Raw genomic sequence first — 13,522 nt, 5'->3', positions numbered from 1 at the left:
GCCTTTAGGACATTTTGTGGACATTTTCCAAAAGGAATTTTCTTATCAACTGTCCATCGATTAGTAAGCATTTATTAAATACCCATTTAGTGCCATGTGCTATACCAAGCATTCAGGATTTAAAAAAAAAAAATCCCTGACCTTGTAACGATTAGAATAACGCCACCTGCTGGAAACTTACTGTAGAAGAGTTCTGCCCGTGAAGTGAAGGTCTTTGAGGGCAAGACCAGGAGTCTTTTCTTTGGCGTCAGGAAGTGACACGGGCGAGTGGAAGAAGGAAGAGACTGGCGCTCGGGCTCACTCTCTTTCCTTTGGACTCTGGTGGAGAGTGGAGCTAGAAATGTGCTCTCCCTTTAATAGATAGGAATCTAGGCCTCTCTCTCTTTACCAAATTCTTATTCTCCTTAATAAATGCTTAAAAGCCTAACTCTTGCTAAAGCTTATAATTTATTGGCGACCACTCATTAGATATCTTAGACAGTTTAGCTAGAATTTTAGCCCTTAACAGCCTCAAGGAAATTATATTCCAATGGGGGAAGAGAACATGTAAAGAACCATGTACATACAAGATATATACATTGTAAACAGGAGATAATTCCAGAGGGAAGGCACTATGTGATACTTGAAATAGAGAACAGAATTCACCTGAACATTCTATTCCCATTTTGATTCATTTAGATTCTACTGCAATACATTCTTCTCTTTCATTAGTGAATCTGACCAAAATTAAATGATCCAAATTAAAAAGAAGGTTCCTGCCCTTAAGAAGCTTACAACCTAATAAGGAAGATAACATGAAGACATACTCAATCTTTATCTTCCCATTAGATAGTTACCGAATTGTTGGTGTTAAAAGGGACCTTAAAAACCACCTAGGTCAAGACCCATACTACCCGGAAGAGATCAGTGAAGCTGAGAAATGTGAAGAGGTTTGCCTTTGGGGTAGGGTCATAACCTATGCTAAAAATGAAGAGAATACATTTTTCCTTCTCTGCTGAAACCATATTTAATTCTTTATTTTCTTTATCACTTGGCTTTTTGCCAGTGTTCACTATCATGAACTGTTCTGGCGTTGCTTATCCACTGCAGATCTTGCTTTCAGATTTAACAGCGAGGCAGTGTGATACTTAATTATCTGCTATTTTGAATCTATTACTCTCTTTTCATGCAGCTTGCATCCCAACAGGAAGACCCTTTGAAACCCAAACACTGTCTGTGGCCATAGATTCTAACACATCTGTCTCACATTCAGGAGCATGTAGAGAAGCAGCAGTTTGCATCACTAATAATGGGCCTTTCTCAAGACCAACCACCTTAACCAGTCCTTGACCTGTTTTATCTTCTACCAGAAGGTTTTAACTCAGGGCCTCCAGCATGTACCCAGAAGATGAGTCTAGGAGGGAGAACTAGGAAATAACCTTCTCTAGTACAAGGCAGATGAGTAAATTAGAGCAACATTTCCCCACACAAGTCCCCTGGTCCATTCTAGAGTTTTCCTTTGTTTTTCGTTTTGTTTTTAACCTGCCCCTTATTAAGGGACTGCTGTGCTAAGCACTGGGAAAAGATATTAAGTTTTAACAAGACATAATACTCATAGATCATCTTTCTCCAAAGGCCTTTACTTCTTATGTCATTTTAACAAGAGTTTTCCTCTTTCTTCTTCCTGTATTCTGCTCCTCTTACTTACCTACTCCCTCCTAACTGATTCCAGCTCCTGCCCCATCCCTCTACTACTGCTAAATATTCTGGGATATTTAGCAAAGGAAGGAAAGAAGAAGAGGTCCTGAGCAGAAAATAGAATAATCTGTCAGTGTGTACACAGTGCACTTGGGATGGGGAGACTCTGGATGAGAGGACACCTCTACCTAAATTGCTATCTCACATTAACCTGACATAAACCATCTATTCCCAGCATGAAGCAGCCTGTGAGCAGAAACTGAATGGAATACAGTGGAGAAACGTAAACAGCTTCCTGCTATTCCTAAAACAGACAGGCTCAACTATTTCACTTTTCTTCTTGACCACATATCCCACATTCATTCTCACCTTCATAACAACTTCCAAAATAATTAAGAAATGGGTATGAAATTGCTTTCCTTGGACTCAAAAACTGTCCTCTTGCCTCGGAATTTTTGAATCTTTCCTCTCTCATGGCATAAAATGAAAGGAAAAGAAAAGCACCCCATGGTGTATCTGTACCTTTTCCAGCATGAAACCCTATGGTTGTCTTTTTATAATTAAAAGGGAGTAATTATCCCTTCTTTTCACCTTCTATCTCTGCTCTTTGAGGCCAGAGCTGGTAATATTCCCATTCCACATCAAATGGTTCCTTGGCAACCATCATAGTCAATGGATTAGATACAAAACAGCTTTCCAAAAGGCCTTCAAGTTACAAAACAGGGCCCGTGAGGACAGAAGAGAAAACTAACTCTTTCTCTTTCTTTCTCTCTTTCTCTCCTCTCTCTCTCTCTCTCTCTCTCTCTCTCTCTCTCTCTCTCTCTCTCTCTCTGCCTCTCTCTCTCTCTCTCTCTCTCTCTCTCTCCATCTCTGTCTCTGCCTCATACACACATACACACAAACATACCCACACACACACCCCAAGTTTTTAAAAACAGATAACAGCAGCAATTTTTAACATTTTTGTAGCATTTTAAGATAGGCAATAAGGTAGAGGAGGATAAACACTCATTTCTAGTATTGCTTCTGCCATTATTAGCTGTTGGTCTTCAGACATTTTTTCAGTCCTGACTCTTCTTGACCTAATTTGGAGTTTTCTTAGCAAAGATACTGGAGGGGTTTGACATTTCCTTCTCCAACTCATATAGGAGGAAACTGAGGTCAACAAGGTGAGGTGACTTGCACAGGGTCACACAGATAGTAAGTGTCTGAGGCCAGATTTGAGTCTTCTGGAGTCAAGGCCCCATACTTTATCCACCACACCACCTTACTGCCCCAATTGGCTATTGTACATGAAAGAAAATCTTTAACTCCTCTGGACTATCAATTTCTTCATTTATATAACAATTGAATAGCACTCACTATGTGCCAAGCACTTTGCTGAACAATTCACAATTATCATCTCATTTGATCCTGAAAACAACACTGTTATTTCCATTTCACAAATGATGAAACTGAGGCAAACAAGGGTTAAGGCTCACAGTCACATAACTGTAAGTGTCTCTGGCTGGATGAGGGAGCTAACTATCAAATTCCTTCCTACCTCTTATCTCACATCAGTATTTCAAAAGATACCATTCAATTAGACTCAACAAGAATTCATTAAGCACCAACCAAGGTTGGGAAACATTGGGTGAGAAGATAGCTGTCTAGACTGCTATTTCACATTAGCCTAAGATAAACCATCTATTCTTAGCAATAAATAGACTTCAAGAAGAAACCCATTGGAACAAAGTGGAGAAACATAAAAAGCACCAACTGGGATAAGCACCAGGGCTACAGAAACAAAGATGAAGTATTCTCTCCCCTCAAGAAACTGACATTCCATTAAGGTGATCAGATATATACAGAGATAAGTAAAAATGAAATATATACGAAGTAATTTCACCTGTGAGGGTAGAGGGCACCAATAACTGGTTGTCTCAGAAAAGAGACAACTCAAAAATGAATGACTTACACTATTGGCAGAGCCAAGAGTCTTCATGACCCATTTTAACTTTTAAAAATTATCACTTGATGGACGAACCTTCAGACAGTTTCAAATTATAGTAATATTGCTTATATTTATTCAATGATAATTAGGAAATAACCTGGAATTATTTCCTGATGACCTTAACTGTACAAACAAGCCAACCAATATGAATTCTTTAAACCCTAAATTCTCTATAGCTTGGAGCAGCTAGGTGATGCAATGGATAGAGCACCGGCACTAGATTCAGGAGGACTTGAGTTCAAATCTAGCCTCAGACACTTGACACTTACTAGCTGTGTGACCCTGGGCAAGCCACTTAAGCCCAATTGCCTCACCAAAAACAAAACAAAACAAAACAAAAACAAAACAAAAAAAAACATTAAAAAAATATTCTCTATAGCTTAAAGGGGTAATTCAGGACCACTACTGAGAGTCCAGGACAGAGGTGTAGCAAAGTCCATTTGCTGTACACTGTGGCTACTCTGAAGCTGACTCTTTGTATCTGGTATCCTTGAACCTTTGAGATACCTAGATCCCAATCTCCTCTCCAACCTCAGGCCCACTGAGCTTCTCCCTGAACTCCTAGCACTGACTCTCCAATCTCTCCTTCAATCACAATGATTTTCCATCCCCCATTAAAAATCAAGCAATCATTTTTCTCAGCTGTGGTGAATGACTCACTATCTAATTGGTAAAGAAATGAACTTTTCAAAGGAAAGAACTAGATCTTATATTTCTTTTGTCTTCCTCTAAATTGGCAAGTACAATGTTGGACATGAAATAAATGCTGAATAAACATGTACTGGTGTAGAACAAGTTGGTTCCACAATCAAACATCAAAACCCATTCTAAAAAGTGATGCCATTCTTGATTCCCCTCAAACACTAGTGCCTTCTCTCAGACTATGTTGTGTTTAAATACTTTAGCTTTATTCTTTTTTTACATCCCCTTTTTAGAATGTAAGGTTCTTTCAAGTCAGGATTTTTTCATTTATTTTATTTTAATTCCCAGTACCTAACACTGCCTGGCACGTGGCAAGGGCTTAATAAATGTGTGCAGATTAATTGTTTAAAGGGAAATATATATATACATACATACACATACATGTGTGTGCATGTGTATACATATATGTGTGTGTATGTATGGGAAATTGTCTTTTTCATGATTCCCTTACTTTTGAATAACTGATAACATGACATATATTTTTATCGTTTCAACAATGATTATATTAAGTGCTAGAGAATTTGGTAATAAAAGACATCAGTTGTGATTTAAGATGTTATGAGAAAAAGGATTCAAGATCATGCTGTAGGATTGGAAAGGGTAAACAGGAGGAGAAGGGCATTAGCTTAAAAAAAATGTCATTTTTTTTCTCCATAGACATACTTCTGTTACTATCAAATGAGATGACATGTACAGTGCTTTGCAAACCTTAAAGAACTTTATAAATGCTAGCTATAATATTATTTATTATTACTACCACATAATTTCCTGCTCCTATAGATTACATACTGTGCATTCTGTTTAAAAAGGGGGAAGAAGTGCGAATTCTATATCAAAAAGGAGCATTGGAAGATCTTTACAGTCAGAGCCACAGCTGAATTTCAATGGATCAACAGCAATTATCAAGAAACTATACTCCTCTCAGGGCATCCCTAACCTCTCAAAGAATGAAGGGGAAAAAAGCCAACCTCAGACAGCTTCTAAATATCAAAGAAATTTTCAAATTGGTATTTATGTAAATTGGGTCTAAGGTTTCAAAGTAAATTTCTAAAATTTAAACTATTCACACATATGTGAAATCTTCAGAATTTTGTGGAGTGGCTCAATGATGATTATGAAGTGTCACATTACGACTAGTCACCTTTTATACACATACATACAACCATACACACACACACACACACACACACACACACACACACACACACAGTAATTATTTTCCAAACAATTGTATTGGCCAAAGACATTATCCCCTAAAAAGACTAGAAATGCAACTACTTGAGACAGTATAACTCAGTGAGTTGTTTTACATTATTCTATATTAAAGTTATTCATTTTTTTTGTGAGGCAATTGGGGTTAAGTGACTTGCCCAGGGTCACACAGCTAGTAAGTGTTAAGTGTCTGAGGTCGGATTTGAACTCAGGTCCTCCTGATTCCAGGGCCGGTGCTCTATCCACTGCGCCACCTAGCTGCCCCATTCATTTTTAATAAAAGAAAAAATTCAGTATCTTATGGAGAAATAAAATTTTATTTCAAAAACACTATGTATAAAGTTTGAAAACATCAGAAAACAAGATTTTCCCCACCAAAGAATGGGCTATTAAATAAGAATTTCCCAAGTCTGAGATGGTTTACTCTGCTTTCCACAGCCCTATTGAATAGGGCCCCTTTTGGGTCAGTGTTAGCATTTTAATCTTCTTGGATCTTTTGAAGACTTGATATTTGTCTGGGCTATCCGCTGAATCTGAGTATCCTGAGCATAATTCAAGAAAACAATAGGAGGTGACATTTCCACCTTTATGAGTTCTAATGATAGTCGTCCTACCTGGCAGCTATGACCATGCCAGTTCCTCACTCAAAAATCATCAGTGGTCCACCAATGACCTTCTGGGACAAAATAGGAGCTCAAAATGGCCCAGCATTTGGATTCCTTCACCAGGAACCTTATTTCACTCTATATATCCTACCCTTTCACCACTCCATAATCCAGCCCAAACTGGATAGACTCACAGTTCTCTGTTCTGTCCTGGCTGCTCACCTCCATACATTCGTGAAGACAAAATGTATGAATTGTGGCCTGTTGAAATCTTACCTTTTCACCATACCCTGACTCAGCTGTCCCTTACTCTCTCAATGAAGCCTTCTCTGATCTCTCCTTTTTACCTAAGTATAAGTGATCCCTCCCTGAGGGGTAATCGTTAGAACACTTTGTATCAACCCTTCTCTTTGCCCTTTATAACTCTGTAGGTATCTTGGGCCCACCCATTTATTTGCCTGTTGACACTGTTAGTATATTAACTCCTCTGGGAAACGGACTACTTTTTCTTTTTTTTCTCAATGCTTAGCCTACTGACAAACACATACTAAGAATTTAATAAATACTAGTTGAACTGATTACTTTTGTGTCCCTTATCTCCCTATGAGACTATAAACCCTTTGAGGATATCAAATTTGCCATTTTTTTCATCTTTTATATGCCAAGAATATTGCTTTGCACATAGTAGGCCCATAAGAAATATTAAATTGAACTTCTCTCTTCAATCTAACATTTCTCCCTTAACATCTCATAATATGAACTTAAAATGTTACACATACTAATAGTTTTATGCTCCTAGTCTTAATTTAGAAGAGACAAATTTTTCATTTCTTCCTGCTCAAAATACAAAATTAAATTAGACTTTACTTTTGTGCCTAGCACTCAACTGATTTTTCCTCATATGAGTCAGCAGTTATCAACAGGAACTTTTGCCCATGAACTGGTCCCACAAGGGCAGCTTCCTACCTTCAGCAAAGAATCAAAAAACAAGGCATTGTTTTGAGTTATCCTGGACAAGTCCAGTAATTCCACAACTAAGAAATTGTTCTAAGTACAGCTTTAAGAGTAGAGAGGAAAAACTCAGCATGGTATCTAGTGAAAAAAAGCACCATATTTTTGTTCACCTTTCAGTTGTGCTAGTTTCTGCTTTGGGGGCACTGGACTACTCATTTAAATTCTCTAGAATGAGAATAAACCAAAGTTCCCTGGTCTTTAAAAAGATGGTCTTGTACTACATGACCCCTAAAGTACCTTCTAGCTCTTAATCTATTTTAAATCTCTATTTTAAAATCTAAGGCAGAAAAACCATAAGACTGGAAACTAATATATACTATATGAAAAAGATGACAGAAGTGAGAGGTTCCTAATCTGTGGGGGGGGGGGGCGCGGAGAGAAAAGTTCTCAATGCTGCCATACGGTTATGAAACATTTTGAAGAGGAAATTAAGGTTCTTTAAGAGACAAAAAAAGTGGGGGGGGGAGAAAGGGGAACATTTGTAGGCATGAAGACTGTAAATGGAGATGGAAAGATGGAAATGATAGATTTTTCATTTACCTTTCTAGATAACTTAGGTAGATAATAATGATTTCTGTATCTTCAGGGTCTAAGCAAAATTTCTCTGCATATTCTGATTCTGCTATTATTTGAATATACCAATGTGCTTTTTTGAAAGAAGGGGAAACAGGTGTGGATCATCTAATACATAAGCCTGTGCATGATCCACCACTATGAGATCTCTGTTTTTCTCCAGTTTTGACAATCAAAGTCTAAACATACCCCACCCTATTCAAGATTCCCTGAAGTAATCAAGGTGTCTTACTCGACTCCCCCCTACGCCAGGATTATAAGGGGTAGTCTTGAGGAGTTGGGGTTTTCTGGTACTGTTGCTCAAAAGCTCCCACTGTGGCATTGCTTTCCTTTAATTATCAACTGGCCATCTCGAGTTAACTATCTTTTAGTTAGATGTGTTTACTAAACAGGTAGAAGAAAAACAGTAGTTACAAAATGGATTCCTCCCCCAAACAAAACAAAAATGACTGGGCCATGCTCTTCCATAAATTATTTAGAGAGTCCAGGAGGACACATGCTCAGGTTTAAAGAACATATGCAGCAAAAAGGTAACTCAAGATTCCTGATTATTAGAGGTTTTTCTCCCTTCGTAGAGCCATCATGCAGTTCTGCTTAGGCATTGTAGCAATCTGCTAGATTGGGAGGGCTGCTGTTGTCTGGTTTTTTGTCCTCGAAGAGGACCAAGGAATTGGGAGGTGATGTCATGAACTGCACTGAATTGGATTTAAGTGAGAGAAGGCTGTGCAAAATCACCAGCCTCACTCTTTTCCTCCAGAACCATGTGGGTCCAATGGCAAGATATACATGAAAACAACTGGAGATGGCTCCAGATGTTTGAGGTAATCAGGGTTAAGTGACTTGTCCAGTCACACAGCCAGAAAGTGTGAAATATCTGAGGCTAGATTTGAACTCAGATCCTCCTGACTCCAAGGCCAGTGCTCTATCCACTGCACCACCTAACTGCCACAGATTTGGAGGGTTAATGCCATTTCAGAGTCCCAGAGGTGTCTTTCCTCAGCATATCTACTTTGTCCTCCAGATATTGTTGCTTCTGGGATACAGCTACCAGCTCTAAGGGAAAAAATTCAAATACTGTTATATTTTGAAGTTCATAAGATTTCCCTCTAGTGAGGTAAGGTTGGGAAAGAGATCTCATCTCCACTCCCAAGCAATTCTCTCTTAAAGGTTTGGCTATAGGTCCTCTGTCTGACCTTCCCACAACCCCCAGGTGAGCCTGGTTGTAGAATTCAAGATTCAAAACAGGCTTACTCTTTTATTAAAATCACATAGGATATCACTGATTCTCTTCAACCAATCACAATATATTTCGTCTATGGCCTCTTCTTTCATTTAATTCGTACCTAATTTATGCCTTTGACTTTGTGAATTCAACAGAGATATCTAGGGCTTGTTCACATCTGCTTTATGCTTTGTAGTGATTGCATAACTCACAGAAATGTTATCACCTGATAAAGATAATAGGGTTTAGGGCCTGGTGTTAGTTATATTAATTGGCACTGAGGACTGTGGAATACTTCACTTACATAGGCATTCAATTTATATTAACAACTCCAACTTTTCCAAAGAATTAGCCCAAACAGCATATCAACTTTGCAACCTTTCAGGTTTAAGAAAAGAAAAAACCTGACAAACAATTCTCTATCCCTACAGAATGCTTCCAGAATAGATTCAATATTATGTACCTGGTTATTAGAGGTAGAAAATACACCCGTGTGAGAGTTGAAGAGGGAACCTGGGTAAAAAGTTATCTAGTCTAACCTATACTTAAATTAAATTAAAAAGGAATCCGACCTCAGATACTTGCTCGTTGCTCCAGGAGCCACAACCTGTATGGTAGGAATACCTGTTCTATTATTATGAAGTTCAAATCAGAAAAGGTAAGGAAAGCATATTGAAAATTTTAAAGTATACAAATGTCAGGTACTGGTATTATAACACACCTGTAAGTGAAAACCTACTTTTGCTAAAAGGCCTCTAATAAGGGAAACCTACTGCTTTCTGAGGTTGCCCATTCTTCCTGGCACCTAATAGACACTTAATGATGCTTCTGACTGACTGATTAAACCAACCCTTGTTTCTTTATAACTTCTCCCCATTATTCCTAGGTATGTCCTCTGGGATCCAGCAGAAAGAGTGTAATCCTTCTTCCACATGACAGCCCTTAAGATACTGGAAAACAACTCTCTTGCCTCCTCCCCCCTTCTTAAGTCTTCTTTACTCTAAGCACCCCCCCCAAATCTTTGAACTTAGCTTCACCTGGTATGAGCTGAAGGCCCTTCATCATCCTGATGCCTCCTTAAGGGTACTTCTCTGGTGTATCATGGCCCTCCTTTAAATGCTTTGCCCAGATTTGAATATGCTATTTGCCCAGATGTGGTGTGATAAGAGTCAATTAGAGCAGGGCTATTTCTTTAGTCCTAGATGCTTTGCCCTAAGATGCAACCTAATATTACTTTTAGGATATTTGATTTTCATGTCATACCTTGAGTCCAACTGAACTTGTGATCCACTAAAATTCATGGCTCTTTTTCTTTTTCTTCTTTTTTATTTTTGGGGGGGGGGGTGATGAGGGTTAATTGACTTGCCCAGGGTCACACAGCTGGTAAGTGTCAAAGTGTCTGAGGTCAAATTTGAACTCAGGTCCTCCTGAATCTAGGGCTGGTGCTTTATCTACTGCACCACCTAGCTGCCCTGCATGGCTCTTTTTCAAAAGAACTGATGACGTATCTATCCCACCTTATATTTGTGAAGTTGATTTTCTTAACCCAAATATAAGACATTTATCCATAATACAGTTCATCTCTTCCAACTCTCTGACAGCCAAATTGTGTGGCTTGGACTTGGAATCAGATTGAAAGGATGAATGGTTGGCACCTACATTAGTCCTTTACTAGAACTAGATAATCTGGATATTAAAGGCAGCCAAAAATGACATCCATAACAATAAGTGTTTATGGAGCCCTTATTGTGATAAATGTCAAAAATGTTTCTGTCTTTGGCGTTAGCTATGAGGAGTGGCCTTGTGATTTGGAGGGTATGTAAAAACTCAGGAAAAAAAAACAGAAGAGTTTGGGAAAGAAGATGAGAAAAAATTCATTTCCTTGGTATAAAGCTAGTTGTTTAAACAACACAAGAGGGGGATCATTTGGTCAGGTTCTCAGTCTATATGCAGTTTGCTTCCTAGCTGTTTAAAGACACTGTGGACCAAACAATGTTGTCAAACAAATGGAAAACCCAACTTTAGGAATCTCTCCCCCATCAGTCCCTGAGTGAAATAACATTTTTCCAGTGTAGAGAAGTTTCATAATTGAGATATGTTCCATACTAGTTAAAACTGGTTATTCATTAATTTAAGGTCCCCACAGATATGAGGTCCTGCACCCACTAAACAAACCATAAAACAGTATGGCTATCTGGAGAGAATGCTATAGGCTTTAGAAATGTCAAGAGAGAACTGTGAAAATCACAGGGAATAACACTGAGTTTGATGGATCAGAGACTTAGAGAAAGAGGTGATCTTCAAGGTCATCTGGTCTAACCCCCTGATTTCACAGATGAAGAAACTGAAGCCCAGAAAAAGTGAAATGTCTTACTTTGTTTCCCATAGATAGTTAAAAGTGTCTAAGGTGAAATCTGAACCCAGAACGTTAAACTTGGAATCAAGGGAAGATGATAATTGGAATCCCACCTCTAACACTAGCTATTTGACCACACATAGGTTATATCACCTCTTTAAACCTCAATTACCTAATCTATACATTGGGGAAAATAATAACCTCAATAGCAACCTCAAAGATTTGTTGTGTGGCTCAAACGTACATATTTTGAAAATCTTGATGTTCCATAGAAATGTCAGCCTTATTGCTATTACCTATCAGATTGGAAGCCTAGTAAGGGCAGTTATGTGACTGTCAGAGCGGCCATTCCATTGGCTGGGGCTGTGTGGGGTTTTTCTGGGATTGGGGGAGGAGAACTGGGCATTCTAGCTGGAGGCTGGAAGGCGACAGGAGTTCTGCTGCGTATTTTCAGCTGATTCCTGGGCAGTGGTATCTTTTAAGGTTGTATAATTTCCCTTTTCCTATTTTACTTCCTTTCCCTTGATCCTACTGATCCTGTTTGTGTTTGTTTGTTTTTTTTAAGTTCATTTTTGTTAAAATAAATCCTGTTCTGTTTTGAGGGAGGCTGCTGGTCTCCTTCCTTGCCCCAATATTGTGGTGAGCCGCCTAGCTAACACTCCCCAATTAAAAAATTGGTCCCCACACAAGGATACCTGCGGGTGCTCACTGATTTAGAAAATCAAAAATTAACATTATCTATGTCCTAGTGTATTTCTAACTACTTTGTTAAATATTTCCCAATTACCTTTTAAACTGATTAGGGCTACACTGGGGAGTGGACCATGGAACCCAGCTGAAGCAATCCTGTTCTACACTGTGTAACTTGGTGATTGTCAACTTTCATGGGTTTAATTATCATCTCTACTCAGATGATTCTCAGATCTATGTATCCAGCCTTAATCTCTCTCCTAACCTCCCATCTTATATCACCAAGCACCTACTGGACATCTCAAACGAAATGTTCTATAGGTGTCTTTAACATGTCCAAAACGGAATTCATTATCTTGCCCCCAAAATGTTTCTTTCTTCCAAACTTCACTACCATGCACCTAGTCACAGAGACTTGCAACTTCGGTGTCAAACAAGAGTATAATATAAATTGGTCACATGAGTGTGCTCTGCTTAGCTTTCTCAGTGTCGGGAGGTACAATATTTTTAAAGGTACCAAGAAAATCTGAAAAATAAATAAATAAATGCAGTCACCTAGGAGCCAGAAGGCTTTTTCTTAGTTCTGCAGCTAATTGTGCTATTTAACTTTGGCCTCACTTTCCTCATCTGTAAAATAAAGGTGTGAGAACAGATGATATTTAGGGGTCCAAGCTCTAATATTCTATGACTCCATGATTCATTTAGCTTATTTTAAATGGGTGACAAACTTTCTTTGGTTTCTAGTTTTAAGCAAACATTAGCAGGCTGAACAGGTCAAAAAAGGGTGGCTCCAGTAATTGAGTACACTTTAAAAACATGAGCAGTTTGTTCTTGCTGATAAATTAGACAGCTGCTCTGAATTACATTTCATGCTGTTTTCACAAACAGCTAATTTCCTGCTGCTGGTACTAAAGCTACTTGGAACTATACATAATTAACTCCATCACCTTTTCTTTATCCTTCAAGAAAGACATCAAATTATTTGCTTATGTTTCCAATGTAAAGTCTTCAAAAAATTTCTCTCCCAAAATACTATGGAAAAATATATATTCGAAGTATAGGACATTCCATTAATTCTGTAATGCTTACTGTAAAATGAATGCATGATTTTTTTAAAAAAACGTTGCTGTATTATGCTAGCCTCCCTTTACTGCAGGCTTTATTAAACTAATGTATTTTTCACTTCCCACATATTTTACAGTTCATAAAATTTTTTTTCTAAATTCAAAAAGAAAATCACCAACTTGTGTCAGCCTTTTTGATTGCTAAATCCAATTTACATTTTTACATCCAGCCACTTCCAATCAACATTATGCAAATTATAACATAACTGAATGCAGCATAAAACTGGGATACTTTCTAATGGAGATTTAGAGGGGGGGGAACCTTAGTTACAAAGAACATTTATCAAGAATGAGATTATTTCATTATAATTTAATATAGAGGAAAAAATACAGGAGACCCCTTGAAAGCTATTC

General features: G+C 38.2%; 1 protein-coding gene across 1 annotated transcript in view; it reads right to left on the bottom strand.

Annotated features, from left to right (window-relative positions):
- TPK1 (thiamin pyrophosphokinase 1) overlaps window positions 1-13,522 on the bottom strand; it is a 516,691-nt gene that overhangs the window by 457,256 nt on the left and 45,913 nt on the right. The window lies entirely within an intron of this gene.

This window comes from Dromiciops gliroides, chromosome 5, assembly GCF_019393635.1.
Source record: "Dromiciops gliroides isolate mDroGli1 chromosome 5, mDroGli1.pri, whole genome shotgun sequence".
NCBI lineage: Eukaryota > Metazoa > Chordata > Mammalia > Microbiotheria > Microbiotheriidae > Dromiciops > Dromiciops gliroides.
This window is presented reverse-complemented; position numbering and strand designations above follow the sequence as displayed.